The sequence below is a fragment of the Macrosteles quadrilineatus genome, unplaced genomic scaffold, assembly GCF_028750875.1.
Source record: "Macrosteles quadrilineatus isolate MER2022 unplaced genomic scaffold, UCM_ALF_1.0 Scaffold_9__3_contigs__length_116548681, whole genome shotgun sequence".
Lineage (NCBI taxonomy): Eukaryota > Metazoa > Arthropoda > Insecta > Hemiptera > Cicadellidae > Macrosteles > Macrosteles quadrilineatus.
In genome coordinates, this window is record NW_026542602.1 from 28727445 (window position 1) to 28745054 (window position 17610).

The following is a 17610-nucleotide window of genomic DNA, read 5'->3' on the forward strand; positions in this document are numbered from 1 at the left end:
AGTAAACTAGACACCACAGACCCATGTTCCTATGGTGAAATGTGTTTGTCTTGACCTAAGGAATAACGCTATATACAAGTGTCCAGAGAGTTACGGGACACCCTGTATATATACAATACAATTGACTAGTCAATGACAATACATGCTCATATCCTGCGTACAGTCGGGAAACGGTCCTTACTAGACCTAGACAATTTGAATAGTACAGTACTGAATATACATAATATACTGAATAGTACAGAAAAGTACAGTACGCCGTTGGGAGGCTCACGCTCACATCGTTGGGTGAGCTTTTATGATATCAATGGTATTTCCGCTCGGGCATTGTGTAGTGCTGGAGAGATAGACAGCAATTGAGATAAGGCTTGTTTGAGTTGTTTCGGCTTCTCTAATGTATAAAATGTAAAAATAATAAAAAATATATAATTCTGAGCAATGTACAGACTAAACTCTAATTTTATTTATGAAGATTTATTGTTTGTTTGTTTAGGCATACTCTATTACCTTTGACTCACGATATTTAATAGTGCTTTGAAATAATAAGCGCTTCTTGCATTTTTTGGACCCGGCCTTATTTTTTTGTGTTTTCCACAAATGTTTCCCGAATTAAAGCTGTTACCAGTAAACATTTCTTGCGCGTATTTATTTGATCTGACTAAAGATTACCTTGGTGACAGATTGTTACCACTGTGACAACATGATGTGTATATTCTTCATGGTTTTTTTTAAGTTGCTTAATATATCTGGCAAAAATGATTCATCTCCCGAAGTATTGATTGGATTTACTGTGAGACCAGGCATCTCCTCTACTCAGCTAATACGTATAATATTTCCTATTAATTGTCTCCTCCTCCTGTTTTCAATATTTCTCCTTTAAACTCCAGAAATTTTCTGTTCTTCCAGCAAAACTGATTGACTGTTTAGATTCGTCTATAACCGCAATCAAGAACTTTTATTTCCACAAAATGGCATTTTGAAAATGCAGTTATATTACTGGAAAACGTCAGTACAACTACAGCTAAAATAAAAACTAAAATAAGAGAATGGTACAAGGTTTCTTACCAATATCCTATCCTATACTCTAATATGAACAATGTTTGCTTGTATGTATGTATGCATGTATGATGTATGCTTGCACCAAGATCTCAAAAACGGCTCCGACGATTTTCTTCAAATGTTGTAAATAGTTTATTACTGGCCTAAAAACGAGTTTACTGTAGTTAGAACTGCCAACAAAAATCTAACTACGTAGAAAAATGAAACTGAAAGTCACATTTTTTGTAACATTAGTCTTATGGGTTGCTTAGGAACCATCTTGGCTGAATTAAATAACAAGGAAAAAGTAAACAAAAGACTTGTAAGTAGTCTATCCACAGTACTAGCAATTACAAAATACAGTAAAAAAGGAAAAACATCAGTTGTTACTATTAAGCAAAGATTATACTGAAGATAACTCAATACATTGTAGTCAAGGGTAGCAGTGTGGAGTGTGAGATCTGTTTATGACGATTAGATTGCGGTATCTGCAATCATTAAATGCTATGGAAAGGGAGGGAAACAGGTCAGCGACTAGGAAGTGGTGAAGGAAATAGTAAAGGCGAGCAGTCTGGAGTGTGGGAACTGTTTATGACGATTAGATTAAGGTATCTTCAATCCTCAAATGCTATGGTAAGGGAGGGAAACAGGTCCGCGACGTAGGAAGTGGTGAAGGAAGTAGTCTAGGTGAGCAGTCCGGAGTGTGGGAACCGTTTATGACGATTATATTAAGGTATCTGCAATCCTAAAATGCTATGTAGAAAAGGTGAGCAGTGTGGAGTGTGGGAACTGGAAACAGTTTGTAGCAGTTAGAATAATGTATTTGCAATAGGTACTGAAATGCTATAAGAAGGGATGGACACAGGAAATGGTGAAAGAATTAGTAAAGGCTAGCAGTGCAGAGTGTCTGGGAATGGATTCATATCTGCAATACTAAGACTGCTTTTAGAGTAAACTAATGATTTTCCCCGAGCGGTCTCCAACAAATATTCTTCACATTTTAAGTAATTCAATCAGCTGATTTATTTATAAGGATTCTTCTAAACAAACTGGAAGTGTGGAGAATCTTCTTTTGTAAAGTAGCTCATGAGTAATATTTATAAAATTTATATATTACTATTCCATATTATTCTATAGACTACTAGCTGTTGTACCCGTGCTTTGCAACGGGGAGAGGATACAGAACAGAAACATTTTAATCTTTACGTCTGTTGCATATAATAGTTACACATCCCCCAACGCTTTTAGAAACAAAATTCAACGTTTAGAAACATTTAAGTTATGACTTTTAAATCTGGTAAGTAGTGGATACCACCATTTTGGTTTTGATTAATTTTAAATCTTGTGTTGGCTGATATGCGGAAAACTGACCAAATCCTCGAATAAAACTTTTACATACATTATTTACCTTCATCTCCCTTAGTTACATATATCTTTTAATTTATTATTGACATTTTCAATTTCAACTTTGAAGTTCCAAAAAAACTAATTATTAGATTTAAATGACAATTTTTTAAAATTTAACTCTTCTTTATATTAAATCACAAATCCTTCCATCTTCAGTTTCTTCTCTCACAATAAATCATTAGCAAAACTAAGTAAGCTGTTATAAACTTTAGAAATATTGCTGTGCCTCATCAATACAGTCTTTTGAAATATTAAAGAAACTATATCTATATGTACTATAAAAAATATTAAACAAATAATTTAGTGTTAAAGACAGCAGACAAATTAATATGATTATCAAAGCATCAAGGACTAAAAAATGTAATAGCAAATACAGTATATGTTTCATTGCATCTCTGATTCTACTCTAAAAATATCAAAAACCAACTTAATATACAAACAGTTCTTTTAATCAGTTCCATCATCCATTGCCTTTACATTTTCACACTTACCATTAAGTAAACATAGTAACAGATATTTCATAGATTTTAGAAACAAAAGAACACTGTGTACTGCAGTTTTATGATACCGGTATTTTCCTTGGTTTAATTTAATCAGTGTTGTTGCAAAACAATAATAATAAATGTATCAAATAAAGTAAATATGAGCTGAAAGCTATGCTAAGATAAAATAAGAGTATGTTGTATTATTAAATTCAAATTGTAAATATTTCATTTCAACCAAGTCAGTAAATGTTTGTAGCAAACTGTTAAACTAGCAAACTTAATTGCCTGTTTACAATTATCATATGTTCTTCTCACTTTTAATTTTTGACAACGGCTAGAGTTTCATAACAATATTTGTTTCCCATGTTAATCTTATGGAGAAATACAAAACTATTTGATGTATTTCCCAGCGTGACAAGTACTAGAATATTTGATTATTGAACGTTTGTTACCTTATAGCCTTTGTTCTTGTAGTAAATCCTCCAATATATTTCGCCACAGTGTGTGGCATCATCAGGGAGACGAGAAGATCTATTTATAGATCTATTTATAGATCTTCTCGTCTCCTTGATGATGCCACTTACTGTGGCGAAATATATTGGAGGATTTAACATCTTTCTACAAGAACAAAGGCTATAAGGTAACAAACGTTCAATAATCAAACAAAACTATTGTCACAAAAAACCTGCTTGCGTATTAAATAAGTACTAGTGTCCCTGTTGCTCGAATTCGAGCAATTGCTAAGTATTACAGGCGTTATTTTAAAACAAACTTCAACCAAGTCAGCAAATATTTGTAGCAAACTGTTTTATTAGCAAACTTATTGACTGTTTACAATTAACCTATGCTCTTCTTCTCACTTTTGATTTCTGACAACAACTGGAGTTTTATAACAATTTTTGTTTCCCATGTTAATCTTATGGAGATATAAGAAACTTTAAAGGGATCCAGGGCCTCACTCTCTCATTATTTCCCTAAAAACAAAGTTTCCTGCACAACTTCACGCTACGCTCTTTCCAATGACACCAAAAACATGACAATCGGTTCAGTAGCTTTGGAGGAGTAATTGTCACAAAAGATCTGCTTGCGTATTAAATAAGTATATATAGATAGATAGATATAGATAGACTTTAAAAAATTAGGAACATCAATCTCCTTAAAACCAAATCACGACAAATCCTTCAACCTCTCAAAAGTCACAATACAATAAATCATTAATAAAAACACAAACATCAGCTGTTATAAACTTTAGAATATTGTTATGCCTTATCAATAGTGTTTCATCAGAATATATAAAAAAACAACATTTAATTTCATATAATTTTATTCATTTCAGTACATCAATATTCAATACAGAAATAGCGATCTATACTATATTAAGTTGGAAATGATTAATTTACCAAATATCGAAATATAAGAAGGTTTCAACTGACTTATACGATCCCCGCCCATAGATAGAACAGGCACCCTGCTAGTTAAATATCAAGATATCTCTTTTCACCCAAGACAAGGTCCATTAGTGGAAGTAATCATTTTAACCAGCATAATAAACAGTTTTGTTTTTTACCAGGCAGAAGTACAAACAAATATTAAAAATTTAAGAAAACATCTTTATAAAAATAATAAAATTTTCTTAATTAAATAATCTAAATGAGAAAAAAATGTAAATAAAAGTATACTGGTATTCAAAATAAATATTAAACTAATTATTATAATGAATCTAAACTGATTTGTCTTCACTTCTTCAGCCTTCTCTCCCCTAACCTCCATGCCTCCATCGCCATCCACCCTGTCATCAGGCCTGGAATATAACAGAACAAAAATTTTAACAAATTCCTTGATATAACGAATTTTTTTTTATCCCCTAGAACTCTCCATAAGACACAATGTATCTTTTACCTCTACATAACGAACAAACCATAACAACGACAACGATTTTGTTGAAATTTGGTACAAACGTGTAAACCTACGTTTATTTGAACGAGTTCGCGATCCAGCATGATCGGACCATGGGAACGGGGGTTTACGGGGGGTTTTATGGGGTAAAAATAGGTTTTTCCCATTTTTGACCCAAAAAACATAAAACTTAGCAATTTCTTTCCAAACCATTTTGTAGAGCTTAAAAAAACAAATAATTTAGTATATTGAAGCGTTATTATGCGCCTAATGGTTACAGAGAAAATTCCAAAAAATTGTAAATTTAAAATTCTCATGTTATTTTTATGGAGAATAAGTAAACTGTTGTAGTTTGCTTGTTTATGAACATATTTTTATCAAATTTGGAAAATGTTTTTATTTTTTACTAACTATTAACGTTTTACAAAAAACAGTTTTACCCTCCCTGATGCAGCAAACATAAGTACTTGTTAAACTAATTCTATTTAAATCGGGAATAAATGTTATATTTGTAAGTAGACATTTCAGTGTAAATCAAATCAGTCAAATGGAAATTCGCTTAGTCTGCAGGTTTGCTGCGGTGGGGGTATTTTATTGTTGTTTTTAAATTGAAATATTTGTATATCTGCTTAGAATTAGGAAATTTAACATCATCAAACAATGTTTATGTCGAGGGTAGGTTAAGTTAAGAGGAACTTGGTTGAAAATATACATATCATGACCATGAAACGCTCATAAAAAGTTATTCATTGAATAGAATGTGAAATCTACAGAAAGTGTCAAAAGTTATAATATAGATAGGTAGTAGCTACCTCTGGATTAGAAAAAATCATAACTAATCTATGGGTAGTAATATGAAATTAGGATTTTAAAATTTGTGAAAAGGCAAATGGTGTAAACAATATTTCTCTCAAAATGGCAAAAATATACAATTAATTATCTCCTTGAGAAAAAGTTTCAATTTTTAGGGTGTGTACCCTACTCTTAACACATGTTAATTGTTCAAAAATTTTAAAATGATTCAAGTAAATGTGAACTTTATAATTTCATTATTTTTTACACCAAAATCTTTCAATACAATTATTCACATTAGCAAAATTTTTAAAAATTAATTAGGGTTAGATACAACAACAGATATACAATCTCACTTATTTCATAAAATCAATAATCAATGAACCATCAAATATAAGAATAAATAAACATGTCACATTTTATTTATATTCGTTACAGACAGTTAATGAATCTAATCAAAAGAATAGTCCCTGCTCGTATTGATTCATTGTACTTGTTTACTGCCGATGAAATAACCAATATTTATACAATCAATATTCAAAAGTAGGCCTAAAAAGCAGATATTCTGATAATGTCTTTGAATATTAGCTTTGTATTCTACAAGCAGAAAGAAAACAATTAACGTGCGGGAGACTACCTGACTGAGGGTAGAACGAAACTTGTTCGCAAACGGGACTCCTTCCCAGGTACCTCACCCCACAGCCAAAAATTTGTTTGCAAACGGGACGACACCATTCCCACCACCCTCCAACACTCACTCGCTTGACAGGGTGGCAAAGAAAACCGTCAAATAATTTTGTTTGTCAAACGCCCTGAATGACCTTTTTTATTTCTTAAGATAACAAATTGACCTGGTGGGCAACGTTTTATGTCAAATGATGAGGTCATCACTGAAAAAGAAGAGTATTTTGAAGGCTTTTCATGTTTGTAGGGTGCTATTTATTTGGACAGCATTTGAAGGGGGTTTTGCGAAACTTTAAGAAAGTGTATAGAGCTAAATAAAAGGAGATTATAACAAAATAAATCGAATTTATCACAAAAAATTGTGTTATTATATATTTTTCTAAGGTCTTATTGAACCACGCTCGTACTAAATACCTTATTGATGTATGAGAATTTTTCTACTTGTTTCAACTGCTTCTGTTGACAGGGCTTTTCCATTTGTCTTAAAATTATTGCTGTTTCAGTACTAACCAAATGTAAACACAATGACATATTCAAAATAATTATAATTACTGTATGGTGTCAAAAAATATAGCCTACATTTTCTAAAAAACAAAAGCAAATTTTTGGGCACCTCTCCAGTTAAAATGCTGGTTAAATACTAGTAATTCAGGAGGGTTATGCGACATAGGCTTCGGGGCAATGGACACGGCCCTGGATTTATAAGTATTAAATTTAAGTGAATGGCAAAACTTACCATAAGTTAGTTTTCTTCAATCTTAGTCTTAAACTGGCCCCATCCTCCATCTCCTCTTCCACTGACACCTCTCCCCTGTATCCTCCAGTGTCGGAGGATATTAATTACAACACCCCCATTTTACTGGTAGGCTTCAGCTCTGTACAGAAATATTGCAAAAAAATAGTGTTTTACAAATAATTTTAGTCTAACAAATAATACAAGTGTGTACACTCATTTCTATATTTGCGACATTCAAATAGGTACACAGCTAATAGGAAAATGTTTGAGCAAATCTGGGTCAAGTTAGTACAAATATTAGAATTTGTAACAATAATTTGGTTGAGACAAAATAAATTGCTTCAAATATTAATTCATTGTTATTTCCCAATTTGCAAAAATGCAAGCTATAGCCTATAATTAAGTAATTTCCAACACAACATGTTTCGAGATGTAATCCAAATAAATTTTAAGTAGGGGCCTAGATTTAAATTGTTATAAAAAACTATAAATTTGCATACAGATTATATATTATCCTCATGTTCCACCAAAAACTATAGTAACTAGTGGGCGAAGTGGCACTTTGCTACACATGAGAGAAATGTTTAAAAGCACGAGCCGTAGGCGAGTGTGGAAAGTATCTCGAGTGCAGCAAAGGCAGTTTGCACTTGTGTTACAAATTATATTTTTCTTACAGTTATTATAAAACATATAAATAATTAGTCTTTCAAACTCTGTTCAACACGTTTATAGGTTAGGTTAAATCCAAACATTGGTGAAATGGTAAGCTGTACCAGTTGATCGTAGTTGTAATATCTTGAATGGGTAGCCAACTTATTATCAAGTGTACGTATGTATTATACGTGTCTAATAAAACCACGCTGTTTTGTGTTGTTTGGTTGGAATACAGGAGTGCGGCAAAAAAAGAGCGCGGTAAAAGTAAGTAAATGCAGCAATTAGCAACTTTCTGTGCTATAATAAGTGCAAGGAAGGCCACTTTCTCAGGTGACAGTTGGAAAAATAATTCACATGCGCTTCATTTTGAAAACTGTGAATGACTGACTTAAACAACCTTTTTATTATTACTGTTATCATGTTAAAATGTGTAATTTTGCGCACAGGCCGCCTAGTTATTAGTTTATAACTAATGTGATAACTGTATACACACATTTTTTTGTCCTAGGACGCTACAGGCACTAGTCCGGAATTTTAATTCACATTTCACACTTCAGCCTAGGTCTAGGGCTGTGGTGTTCACAAAAAAATAATAATAAAAATAATAAATAAAATCCATTGGTCATCTGGCAGGATTTGAGCCCGGTACTGAAGTTCTGCTCGCTCCCCTAGGGTAAAGAATTTAGTCAATTGTATGCATTAGGCAGGCCTATAAAATACGTAGAGGAGGCTATGACTTAGAGCATTGGAACACCGATAAATATGATCAGCCATTAATATTAATCGTGGCCAATTGATGTGACGTCAATAGGCCTATGAGCGAAGACAGAATCATATTTATTAAATAAAGTTGTCACTTCCAATTGCTTGGTGTTGAAAACAATCAGCTGTGTAGGCTTAAGTTACTTCACCCACAGTTCATTCCACTTGTTAATGTAATCCACTCTACCTTGACTATTCAAACATTTTGAGCGGTGATTTATTCCGTTTCAGTAATATTCATCTGCAGTGAAAAATAGTGGTCTTTGGATTCAGTACGTAAAATTCTACGCAGAGGATACGGGTCCGGTAACCTGACGTGGATTAGGCATCCGGCAGTTACTGTCATAACCTAACCTAACCAACCAAACTTGCTGATAATGAAAAAAATCGAATGAAGGTTAAATTCTGTCCATAAAATAAATTTATAAACACGAAAAATTCAAACAAAAGATATTGTACAGTTAAGAATAAACCCACCCAAATATGGACAGTAGGCCTAGGACATAAAAATGTTCTTTCCATGATAACCCAACCTAACATAACTTAACCGCCACAAAGCGCTGTATTTCTGTAGCCTCCGGATAATACTTACCAAAGTACCGATTTGAACTTTGAATTACTCAGTTAACAAACAGCCTAGAATCTATCCCAAAGGAGAAAGAATATTGACTCACCTCACTTAAGTTATGGTTAGACCAAGGAACATTATCACAGCAGTATGGTAATTGCCTCCAGGGTACACAACTCTGGTCTCTCTTTCTCTCTCATCTGCAGTGATGTCGATGGCAATGTCGTCCAGAAAAGTTAGTCCTCTTAACTTATTGGTTCAAGACAATATTTAAAAAAGAGACCAATTTGGGTTCAGGTTAAATTACAGCCTTTGCTCCAGGATCATCTATAAAACTAACATTGAAGTCATCAGCAATGAATGATATAATCCAAGTCTAGTCTTACACCAAATACAAACAGCTCTAGAATATTTGACAGCACTTAAGTTTACGTCCTACACTCATTCCATTTCTATTTCTTTAATAGGCCTACTTTCTTTCTTATTACTTGGCAACCATACAAAGTAGGTCTAGGTATTTTAAGCCAAGTATGAATTAGTTATGGGATAACCGAATGGTTTCCATGACCGAATAATCAATCAGTTATTTTTTGCGTCAATCGGTTATTTTTAGTTGAATGAATCACCGAATCAATTTTAGTCATTAAGTATTCACTATCACAAATCACAAATAATTTTTATCCTAAGGGAAACTGAATGGCATTTAGTCTTTCAGCGTCAATCGTTGATTTTTAGTCGAACGAATCGCCGAATAAATTTTAGTTACATTACCTGATGATGTGACAAACTAAATCAACTAAATCACCGAATCGCACAGTAAGACTAATTTAACCGAACCAGGATAAAATAACCGAATTAGTCTATTCAGCATCAATAACCGATTGATTCGGTTATTTTCATTCGGTGATTCCAACCACTAGTATGAATGGAGATGAGTGTAGGATGAGTGGAGCCATCTTGTAGTCTTGTTAGTGACTAAGACCGACATGCCTTAGACATAGCTGTTAATAGCCCAAACAGCTAATGGCAACTAAGGGACATACAGTTTATAGTGGAATCCGAACCACATTATTGCCTTGGTAGGTATAGGCCTATACGAATTGGTCTAATTACCAGGATAGTACTGGGGAGAGTCGTAGTAAGTACTCACCGTGCGGACGTTAATCCACACCAGGGACTGTTGAATCCACAGTGCATGCCTAAATATCCACAATTCGTGACCTCCTAGTAGCTGGATTACAGGACGACGCCACCCGTCCCAGTCATATTGATTATTTCATTTGATAAACTTAAACTTAGGCCTAAGCCTATATCAAGTTTGGCTAGTTAGGGTAAAACCTAACCTAACTAAAGGAATGGGGTACAGTTTCTTAACTGGGCTATGCTAATATCGATTGAAACTATGGGGATCATAATAGCCTAGAGATAATGCCTATTCAAACATTTGCTACAATATTGCTTGATGATCCAGAATTAGCCTACGAATAAGCTGTATCTTAGGTTCTTGTTGGTGACTTACCTAAGTTAGTGTCTGGTAGGACTAATGTTATCATGTTGATTAAGTTTTTTATCCTATAAAAATTAACTTATTTCTCATTATTCCTTAAAAACTATTGTTTGTAACACTCGAGTCATCTATTTTCTTGTAAACAAGGAAAGAAATAAAAAAGATAAATATTTACAATATAAAAGTTTTTTGTCAATAAATGGCCAGCTTGTAGATGCCCGTCGGAATTCGGAATCAAATATTGCGACTCGTGAGTTGAGGAACTGAACGATGAATTTTTAGAACAACTCCTTTTCAAGAGTAGCTCCGAAGAACGGGAGCTTGTCGATATACTGGGACTATTTCAGTGTCGACAAAGTGAAACTATTTCATTGTCGACAATATGGGATGTCGACAATTTGTGGTGTCGATCATTTGCGACGTCGGTTATTTGGGATGTCGGTTAAGTGGGAATATTCCAGTGTCGACAAACTGGGAATAATTCAGTTTCGATCAATTTCTACGGTTGTCGATATTATGGAACCCACCCCTGGTGTTGACACCACAGGGGCGTGTGCTTGTGATATAAATTAGTTATCATCAGCTGTTTGATATTGTGGACATTTTTACTTGTTTATCTTTGGATGATTTTTATTGATTCTTGTTGTCATGGAGAAAACAATATTTACTAGTGATTTTTTATTGTTCTGATGTGTAGTGAATGTTAGTTTGTTACAGCATTAAATATATTTTCTATATTTGTCTTCAATTTGCATGTTGAATTAATTAGGCTACACAAACCACGGTAGGCTATTTGTTTAGGCTACTTTTGGGTCTTCTAATGAATTTTAAAAAAAATTTCTCATTATTTGGCCTATTTAGAACACTCGTTACATTTGCCACTTTTGGGGCAAACGCCTATTTCACCCTAAAAATTGCAAAAACTGCTAAAAATCAGCGTTTTTTTTTTATATTTTCTATCACTTTTAATGTGTTTTTACTATGAGGCCTACTTAGGACATTCACTGGTACTTTTTTACCCAGAAAATCAGGTTTGAAAAATCATTAATAAAAAACACTGCAACGTGCCAAAATGCCCGGCTCACTCCTCTACCAAACTAAATATGATCTAGGTAACTCTGCTTAAGTTAGCAATGTCGAAAATGACAGATTTTTTTTCAAACCAAGGTTAGGCCAAACTGTTGTAAAATATATAATAAAAAAAACTTAACGAAAACACTGCCACTAACCTAAGTATAACCTGTTTCAAAACAACAGATGACGCTGACGCAATCTCCTTGTTGTTTCACGTTGCTTACGAGCACTGAGCACTGAGCTAAGTAATAATATACTTATCTCAATGTTTACGAGACAAGTAGGCCTACTGCAGAAAATCAAATCCATTAGAATGCTAAAAAAAAATGTAGGTAACTTAGTTTATCGATGAAGCCCAATCAATACTAAATCCATTTGTGTAAAATAAGCCAGAAAAATAGCATTTAGCGAGCGTCCGATATATCGGACTGTGGAGTAATTTGCAGGACAGCTGCGGTCCAAAGGCTTAGGAGTGGATTGTGACAAGTCCCCTTGGTTGCACTTTAGTTTACATCCTACATTTACTATTATTAAACATTAGGCCTGGCCTATACATTAACTACCAGCTGATTGAAAAATGAAACTGTTCTAAACTAAGCCTAGCCTTAACCAAACAGCAGTACCGGTGGCGGTATGTGAGTAAATGTAGGACGGCGGTATGTGAGTAAATGTAGGACGTAAACTAAAGTGCAGCCGTCTCCTTGTCTATCTATATAATTTCTAAAGTGCTTTTTTTGTCGGTATGCCATTAAGTTACTTAAGTTATGTACTTACTTATTTCTTCATCAATTTTCATAAATGAGGTGTCATTGGAAGGTTTTGTTTAGGCCTACCTAGGCTACTTCACGGGGAAAATATACAGTACATAACTTATTACCGTACTATTTTTTTCAGTAGGCTAGTTTTGTTTTTTTTGTAAAAACTATCTAAGTTATGTATCATTTTGTAAGCGATTTGGGCTCGTCATCTAAAACATGCGAATTAAATTAGGCCTAATCAAAAGAAACCAATCATAATAGGCCCCATCTCAAATCCGATTGTTTTGTTTTTACTCATGGACGGTTGACCTATCGATGCTCATCCCTATCTTGATCTTCAAATCCTTGAGGGCTCATCCTGCCAATCAATGGGAAATGGTATTCTGAATACAACTTTTTACTCATATTTTACTCATCATGGATGTTAGCCAGGCATTCGATAAGAAGGTGTGGCATGTTGGCTTGGCTTATTATTTAAAGAACAAACTGTTTTTACGGTCCAATTAAATTTTTCCCATTTTTATGATTTTAAAATCTTACCTTCAAAACAAGCCTTTCTAAATGACTTGTTATAAAGATATTAATTTATATTAGATTATATTATCAGGGACAACTTAAAACCAAACATAAACAATAAACGGTATCAGCATTCTGACACATACTTTCTCCCATAAGTTTGTCAAAAACTTATTAAACATCATGAAATTGTCAAAAACCTTTATCATGTGTAAGTGTTGAGAGTAGATAACTGTATACGCAAATGAGATTTGTAAAATTTTGTTCAGAATTTAGAGGATTATAACATGCTAAATTTTTTTTCAAAATCGTTCGGGCCAATTTTGAGGTAATCCGATTTTTCTGTTATTTTAAGGGGGTTTTATGGTAAAATGACATAATTTACAATAACTTTTGAACCGTAATTTTTACAGAAATGTGATTTGTACCATTTTGTTCAGAATATAAAGGACTATAACATACTAAATTTTTATCAAAATCGTTCGGGCCATTTTTGGGAAAATCATATTTTTTCGTTATTTTATGGGGTTTTTATAGGAAAATCCCCATTAAAAATAAAAATTTCCAAAAAATTAAAAAAAACTATCAAAACTGTAAGGAGTATAACATACTATGTTAAATCAAAACCGGATGTTTTTCTAAAATCCTATTTTTTTTGTTTTATGGGGTTTTTATGGGAAAATAACATATTTGACCATAACTTTTGAACCGTAATTTTTACAGATATGGGGTTTGCACCATTTTATTCAGGATTTAAAGGGCTACACCATACTAAATTTTTATCAAAATCGTTCGGGCCGTTTTCGAGAAAATCTGTTTTTTCCGGTTTTTTATGGGTTTTTATGGGAAAATTCCCATTAAAAATCAAAATTTCAAAAAAATGAAAAAAACGCCTGGAGATACCATGGATTAGAACCTACATACCAAATTTCATCGAAATCGGACCACAGGTGTGGTCTCTAGCTCTGTACACATCCAGACACACAGACACACACACACACACACACACACACACACACACACACACACACACAGACATCACTTCGAAAACCACTTTTTTAGGTCCAGGGGGACCCAAAACGAATATATCCACTCAAAACTCAAACTCGAAAATTTTGACGAAAACAATACTTTCTCCATATACTATGGTATAGGGGGAGAAAGTAAAAGGTAAAACGGAGATCTGTCACTTGTATTGTATTTGCTTGTTTGTATCCTGTGGCGGAATGGATATACGCAGCATACGGGAGGGACGATGGCTAAAGGTTTGGTGACGTCATATCTATAGTGGCTAATGTCGAGGAGTATGTTTTATCTATGGTATTACTTCGTTGATTAGAACAAGAACCAATATTACTAGTTTATCGTAATAAATAAATCAAAATAATATTACACTGGCAATGATTATTTTCTAATATGATCGCAGGTTTTCTCAATGATCTTACACTCCCAACAAGTAAGTAGCTTGTTAAACCTATGTACTTGTTTATGGGTGAAAATTTCCAGTCTTATCCCACAGCCTGAACAAAAAATATGCGTCGTAGAATCATTATTTTTATTGATTTACTGTACTTTTCAACCATTTGCTCAACCTATATTGAAGAACAGGAAATATCCAACAAAATCTCCTAAGGCTGTGGCCACACGGGCGTTTTTTTCACGCACAAACGCAGCGTGAAAACACGCGAAAAATTAGAGTAACATTGAAACAAATGGGTGCCCGCTACTGTGGGAAAACACACTGCGTGTGGCATGGCATACCCATCGATCTCTATTATTACTAATAATAGAGATCGATGGGCATACCTCATTACATTTAATGCTGCTCATATTTCTTGCAATTTTTCACGCTGCGTTCTTGCGTGAAAAAACGCCCGTGTGGCCGCAGCGCCTAACTGCTGCAAGGTACTACCACCTGTTGGCTAGCTAGAAGAAGAAGAGGCATTTTGGAAACCGGAACGTAATGAGCACTAATCAATGCAATACAAAGTGCTGCAACCTGCAGGGAACGGCGGGAAATTGCCGAGCCGACTTGTTTAAACAGTTAACTGAATCTCCGCCTGACTGTGCCACCATCTCAGACGGACCAGGACCAGAGAGAGAGAGATGGACGCTGCACGCCCAGTGTAGAACGCAAGTCAGTGTCTGCGCGTGCGTTGTGAAGTGTGAGGTGTTTAGTGACAAAAAGTTCCTATACAATATTTGTGAATGGATTAAATCGACCCTTTGACTTTCAGTGCCGTCTCCGGTGAGTTTACAGCGATTATGGATGTGATTTTGTTTATTTATAAGTCACATTGCCGATTGTACATTTGATTTCTTTTCATACAGCATTACTACCCAAGCATTGATTTTATTTAGTACAGTCAGCAGTGCCCAGTGTGAGAGCTACTTGTTGGATGAAATTGATTATTAAATTATAACCCAAAGTAATCTTATCTAAGAATGTTCTACACGCTTAGTATTTGATTAAATAATAATTCAGGTAATTTGTGCTGTTAATAACAAGAATAATGATAATGTTATTAACTTAATAGCAAAACTGATTAAAAACATTTACACAAAGTTCTTTACAACATACAAATCAAATAACTGCAAAAAATACTGGTACATAAAAAATACGTAATTCAATTTCGTATATCATAGACTAAGGCTTAAAAAAATTGAAAATCTTTTTACTCTAAATGTATGATATGGTGATTATCCTGCAAACATTGTTTTGTTGGGGTGTACAGTTTATTAATGGGCTACGGTAGGCCTATCGATTGAAAATAAACGATTCAATTAGTAAATCTTCATTCGATTTTTTTAACTAGGCCTATCTGCAAGTTTAGCTAGTTTGGGATAGCACACACGATTTTTTATTTATTTATTTCCCAACGGCATAGCCACTTTACAATGAAAAACATTTACAACATAACAACTCACAACAAAATAGTGAACAAATAGTGAACAATAACAATAGTGGTAACAATATCAATAGTAACAAAAATATTAACAATACAAATATTCACTTATGTTAGACTGTGTGGGTATAGAACAAAAGATAAAAATGACATTGCCATCCCTTTTATTGTTTACTAGCTGGCCCGACAGACGTCGTCCTGTCCTATTGTGGTTTTATGTCACATGCTCGTTCATTTTCAAGATGAGCTCGTTCGCATGGCTCAATCACGTCCAGGCCTGTTTCATAAAATTATATAAGCTTGTAATATAAGTATTTACCTGATAATATTAAATTATAATACTAGTATTGTGTTTCATAAAAATATAAGCTTGTAAAACAAGTTATAAGTTTACCACCCCAAAATACCAGTTATAATACTAGTGTTTACACAAATCTTGTTTCAAAAACAATAAAAACTTATATTATAACCCAAAAATTTAGAGTAATATATTATAAGCCTTTTTTGACCCATAGAATTTTTACTTGTGACGTGTATCTTCTAGTAAGATGTAGTAAAGTAAAAATATATTAACAATTTTATCAAAATAGAGATGCAATCAAGCGGATCAAGTGATGAAAGAGACATAGTGATGGTTAGAAGACCAAGAACATTTACACGAAGGATTTCTTACTTTCAAATTCAATAAACTTATGAGTTTAATGAAAGGTTTTACTATCAATTATATTCATTAAATTTATGCAAATTTCAATATTATATTAAATACAATCAAGCCTGTGTTACAGCACCCAACAAATAGGAACCATTCATTAACAACCAAAGAACAATAATTGTTACAAATTGCACTCATTGGTTTTTTTGGCGCGGCACGCCGCGCGCCGTGTCAAAAGAGACAGTTTACCGCGTCATAAAAAATAAAATAAAACTAAATTAAATCCAACTATTAATGAAAACTTATTGATTGACACCGTTTGCTGGCCAGAAGATGTAGGAGAAACAATCAATGCATTCAGTAATATCGCTGGCATGCCTCTTACTTGTTCAAATTTTTTTTTTAATTCTTCATTTCAGGTTTGCTTGATATTTTGATCAAGTTAAAGTCAAAATATTGCAGTAAAAATTAAACTTAAAAATCAAACACTTTATAAAATAATCAAGTAAAATAATGCAACAGCTGTCTTATAACTTATATTATCAGTGTCATATTTTATAAGTTTGTACATTTTTTTATGAAACAGAAAATTACCAACTTATAAAATAAAAATTTATAAGCTTATATTACTAGCTTATAATATTAGTACTTTTATGAAACAGGCCCAAAGTTCTTTCGCTACGCTTAGGCTACTCACCTTTAGGTTGGAGCTCGTTCGCTGCGCTCACTTGCCTTCAGGTTAGCTCGTTCGCTACGCTAACTCGCCTCTAGGTTGAAGTTCGTTCGCTACGCTCACTCACCTTTTGGTTGCAAATTAGCTGTTCTCATAAATAAAATAAATAAATATAGTGCTGCACCCTGTTGGTAAACCTATTAACTTTTTAATGCTATTGAACATCACAGAATCAAATTGTTTAGTTGCACCAGCTGTTAAGATTCTTTAATTCCATTTAAATATGAGTACTAATAAGGTTAACATAGGAAACTCCAGAGCCACTGGGGCCCTATTGACGGATCTGCACCAAACTTCACACAAACCATCCTTGAATAATGCTTAATAATGCCTGAAAGTTTCATTACAATCTGTCGAGTGGTTTTGGAATCCATAAAGGACAAACATACAAATATACAAACATACATTGGATTTTATATATATAAATAATACTTTGACACAGGTT

At 33.6% G+C, this 17610-nt stretch overlaps 1 protein-coding gene and 1 long non-coding RNA gene across 4 annotated transcripts in view; one reads left to right on the forward strand and one right to left on the reverse strand.

Moving 5' to 3' along the window:
- Window positions 1-4313: 4313 nt before the first annotated feature.
- LOC129003955 (uncharacterized) lies at window positions 4314-10741 on the reverse strand. Its single transcript, XR_008491661.1, has 4 exons — window positions 10539-10741; window positions 9126-9354; window positions 7036-7174; window positions 4314-4728 (listed from the first exon to the last, which is right to left on the reverse strand). It is a non-coding gene; the product is annotated as an uncharacterized LOC129003955 (long non-coding RNA).
- A 4159-nt stretch (window positions 10742-14900) lies between these two features.
- The window catches only part of LOC129003951 (uncharacterized), a 36067-nt gene continuing 33357 nt past the window's right edge, over window positions 14901-17610 (forward strand). Inside the window, exon 1 of one of the 3 annotated variants that reach the window (XM_054432303.1) lies at window positions 14901-15122. The gene's annotated coding sequence lies outside the window, so the exon portion shown is untranslated. The remainder of the gene's footprint in view (window positions 15123-17610) is intronic. The other 2 variants (XM_054432301.1, XM_054432302.1) reach the window with 2 other exon arrangements.